The following is a 5,215-nucleotide window of genomic DNA, read 5'->3' on the forward strand; positions in this document are numbered from 1 at the left end:
GTTATAGAAGAAAGCAGTCACAGAACGCAATACACACTGAGCTGTCTACCGAGTATCTTTTTATGATTACCGAGCAACAAAGATGACACACTGAGTTGATATACACTAAGTGAAATGTGTTACCAAATACATTGAACCTGGACATGCATATGAAAACATGTTACAAGATCGAGGCACACCTAACCGTTATCACATTGGAAATTGCACCAGAAGATTGTGTATGATTTTGAGATCAATCTAACCAATGAAATATTTTTTATAGTTATTCATTCAAGGAATCTTGTTTGTAAGATCGAAGCAATGAATTGGATCATCGTTTTAAGAAATCTATTTATACAGCATGAGTTAAGGGTATACATGTGTGTGTAAGAAGATTGTTATAGAGACACAGAGGTCATGGAGAAGGTTTTCAGAGATCAGTTGAAGAACAAAGTAAACAGAAGGGTTTACCGAGTTACTATATGGGTTACCGAGGTATTGTATAAGCAAGGTAATCTATTTTGAGCACATAAAATCTGCTATAACATTTCAGATGTAAAGTTGCAGATATTTGTAATGATTTTATTGTAATATTGTGAAGTTGAAAGAGAAACCTTTAACAGGGTAAAAGACTCTAATCAACTCTATAAATTGTAAAGCCTCTAACCAGGTGTAGCATTCAGAATAAATGTTGTAAAATCCTTTAGCAAGGTAGATCTAACAGATCTTGTTACTCCTAACAGGGTAAGCTATCAGAAATAGCTAAAATGTAGCTCTAACCGAGCACTCTTTATTATTGCAGTAGTGAAGTTGTGGGTGTCATCCCCACCGCAGTTTTTCTCTCTAACCAGGAGTTTCTGCGTAACCAAAATATATGTGTTATGGAGTGAATCATGTATGATTGTTATCTATTTGATTTAACTTTATTTTATGTTACTGCACTATTCTGTTTATGCATAACAGTAAAGTTATTATTCAAGAAAAGTTTTGGAGTATTGATTCACCCCTCCCCTCTTTAGCTTTCCATATTGGGCCTAACAATTGATATCAGAGCTTGAATCTTGGAAAAGGGTTTAGCTACCTAAAGAGAAATATCTTATCAATAGAAGGCTATAAAAAATCTCAGAGGATTGTATATCTCCAAGAAGAGCTGGATCATGCTAATCAAGTGATTGCAGACATGCAAAGACAAATGCAAAAATCTCTGAAAGTAAGAAGAAGATTATCTGATGACTTGGAGGATTCTCAAGAGTTAGTGGAACAAATTGAGACATCATCTGAGAACAATATATCTGAAGAGACTAAAGAAATGATTGGGGTATTGAAAGAAAAGAACAAAGCATTGGTTGATCAACTAGAAGCAATGAAAAGAGAACATGAACATTTCAGCACACAAATGACTGAAAATCTAGATGCATTGAGGACAGCTGAGGATAAAGCAAGAGATCTACAGAGAGAGAAACAACAACTTGAAGTCTTAGTATCTAATAAGAATGATGAAATAATAAGGTTGATTGGGATTCAACAAAATATGACAGATCAACTAGGTTATGCACATCATGAAGAAATTTCGAAGAATGATGAAAATCAAGCATTGAAACTCGAAGTATCAAGGCTGACCAATGAAGTTGAAACAAAGAATAAATCCAAAGAAACACTGAAGAAGAGTTATGAAGCATCAAAGATGTTGGATGAGAAATTGAATACAAGAAGACCCAACAAAGATGTGGGACTCAGTTACAAAGGAAAAGACTCTACCGAGAAAGGAATTCATACTACCGGGAGAGGAGAATCATCAAAGCAAACTGGAAACAAGAATAACATCAAAAGAAAGAAGCCTATTTGCTACTACTGTGGAAATAAAAGTCATATTGCCAACATATGCCAAATCAGAAAAGGTAAGCAACCGAATATCACTAAGTCCAATGATTATTGTTACAATTGCAATAAATATGGTCACACATCTAATAAATGTAGGACAAAGTCTGTCAACAACTATCAGAAGGAAAAATACAAAGGGTTTTGTAGAAACTGCAATAGATATAGACATAGTACTGAGAAGTGCTCGCTTAAGCAAAAGAACTACATGTGGTATGCACACTGAACAAACACTAGAGGTTACCGAACTCACACAGATCCTTACCGACAATATGTAGCAGTACCATGGGATTACAACACAAGGATATGGTGTGAATGTTGTGGAAGATATGGACATATAAGTGCCAACTGTTTTATAAGGTTTGGAATGAACAACCAAAGATCATGGAGAAATCCTGGTATGGCATGTTTTCATTGTCACAAAGTTGGACATTTAGCTGGAGATTGCAGAGATCAACCTAGAGGAGACACTGAAGAAATAAAAGAAAAATTAAAGATGATTTGGAAAAAGAAGGAAATTGTGTCAAATGAAGAAAGCACCTTACCTACCGAGTTAGGTGCACCTATTCCAAATTAATCAGAAAAGGTATGAAGGGACTGCATTCTCTGAAGGTTCAAATCATAACAGTTCCTATTCTATTATGTACAAAATTCAAAATTTGCATAGTTAAGATGCATTAGTAAGTTTGAAATTCTATTAAAAGTACTTTACAGGAAACCTGTCAAGTTGGTGAATACAGGAAGCCTGTCAAGTCGGTAAATGAAGGAAATTTGGTTACTCGGTTAAAACAAAAAAAAGAGAGTAAATAGATTAAAAGGTGAACCGAGTGCATTTAATATTTTTGACGTAACCCGCACGGAGCCCAATAAGGTATTTTGTGTACTTAAAAGCATTTTTGCAGTCATTTACATTCACCAAGTTTTCGAAAGAGCAGAGCAGAGTGAATCAAGGCGATCAAACCTCATTCAGAGTGAATTTCAAGGTATTTACATCAAATCTCATCGCATTGTCAAGCTAGTTTACCGATCTTATCAAATTGCTATTATCTGCTGAGTGTGAAACGTCTACCATTTGTAAACCATCAAACCCTAAGGATAGTTTGCTAAGTTTTTACCTGAATTCTACAATGGTGCCCAAGATCCAAGATCCCATAGTTGTCAAGAATATAGAGAAGCCCTCACTGAAATACACTTTGACTCCTAAAGTCACCTCCGAACAGGATGACAAAACCGCCTTTTCACTCATCCTGGATCGAGTCTTGTTAGTTGAGGATGTTAGATTCTTCACCAAATGTCGTGTTGAAGAACTCGGTCATGTTGAGATTAGAGACACCTATGATGAATTATGTACTGATGGTGTATTAAACAGCAAGTATGAACAAATCAGAATCAAGGAATTGACTAAAGCCCTAACCTACCCTCGTGTGTTCAAGCCCCAATGGGTTAAGTTTGTTTTGAGCATAGTTCATGATGATTTGATGTGGCTAGAAGAGAAACCATTCAAAATCACCAAGGAAATCATTCATGTGATCACCGGTTATCCTATCTATGATCATGCACGAGCTCAGAAGATGATATCACAGAAGGAGTTAATCAGTTTAACCGGAGTAGAATCTGATTACAGAGGACTGAAATTGAACAATGTCACTGATGCAGAACTTAAGTTTGCCATTAGAGTAATTGGTTACTGTTTCTTCCAATCAGCAAGGGAAAACAGTGTACCCTATGCAGCAGTTGACTTAGCCTATAAAATTGTGAAAAAGGGAATGAAAGTTGACTTATGTGAAGTGTTACTGAAGAACTTGTTTGAGAATTTGAACACAATAAGAAAGCCAAAGAAGAACAACTCGGCAAATACACTGAAGTTTGGTTCACTTCTTGTATGCATGTTTTTCTACTTTGAGAAATTCTTTCCATCAGTCGGTAGTTTGGGAGCTACACCGACCAATCACCCATCAATTAATGACTTTATGAAGAAGCTAGGTGATAATTTCAATGATATAATGGATGACTACTTCAGCAAATTTCAAGAGAAGATGCACAACAGGTACCGGATTCCACCCCAGCTGGTAGAGAAATATAAGGATGATATATGCTTTGAGGTAGACACTGATTACTATTATGTGAATGCTATGGAACCGAGGACTCAATCTTTGCCACCAATGGGTTACAAGATTGACTTTGATATCACACGACAACAAATTGATGCATATCTTTCATTACCAAGGCATGCTACCGAGCTAAGATATGGGACCTATGAAGAGGTGAAGGGAAAAGTAAAAATGAGCATTGTAGTACCCAAGGCTACAAAAAAAGCAACAAAGATGATAAAGGTTTTAATGGAGAAATTTGGAGAAGAATCTTCCTCCACACCTGTCAAAGGTACTCTTACCATCACCGAAGAGGAATCAGAAGCTCAAGTGGCAGCAATAACATTGAGCACTGAACTGCCTAAGGGTAAAGTGTTGAAAAGAAAGAAACTGGACACTTCAAAGGCCCTACCGACTCCACCAACAAAGAGACCTAATATAAGACCATCAGCTGCATCACCGAGTAAGAAACAAAAGAGTGTTATTGCTCCCAAGGTAACCAAGACCTACAAGAAATCTACTCGGAGACTCATTCTGGCAAAAGAGTCTAGTGATACAGAATTCGAAGATGCAAACAAATTCCAAATTGTAAAAAGCAAGAAGGTAAATATACATAGTGTTGAAATTTTTTGTGCCAATCTAAAAGAATATGGTGGATTTGCAGGATTTAGATATGTCAAGTATGAGACTAGGAATAATGATGAGAAGAGACAAATTGAAGAAGTTGTTATTTGCACACTTCTAAAGTTTCAACTAGCTCCATTAGAACTAGTAAAGTCACTTCCAAATGAACTTTACTTGCATATTGATAATAGGTGGAAATATGCAATGGACTCAGAGAAACAAATTAGAGAAAGAAGTCTAGTCCATCTATTTCCTGATATGTCTGTAGCAGAAATAAACGAACATTTGACAACCTACAATTCCAAATTTCTTGTCAAACAGAGAGCCTTAAAACTGATGAATGGGCTATATATTGATGTAGAGAATGAGACAAAAGCAAAATGGCAGGAAATCTTCAAAACTAAAGATGTTGGTGAACAATCTAAAGTTGAAATTGTTGATGTCACTGAACAAGATCCCGATGTCACCGAACAAGGTCCTGATGCTACCAAGCAAGACCTGGCTAACACTATTCAAATTGATGAAGATGTCATGGATGCAGAAGCACCAGAGCAGGAAATGATAGAAGGCACTACATATGCAAAACTTGTATCTAGTGAATCTGTTTTAGAACAAGTTCAGCCTTACCCACCAATCAATCAACC

Source organism: Cryptomeria japonica, chromosome 5, assembly GCF_030272615.1.
Source record: "Cryptomeria japonica chromosome 5, Sugi_1.0, whole genome shotgun sequence".
Lineage (NCBI taxonomy): Eukaryota > Viridiplantae > Streptophyta > Pinopsida > Cupressales > Cupressaceae > Cryptomeria > Cryptomeria japonica.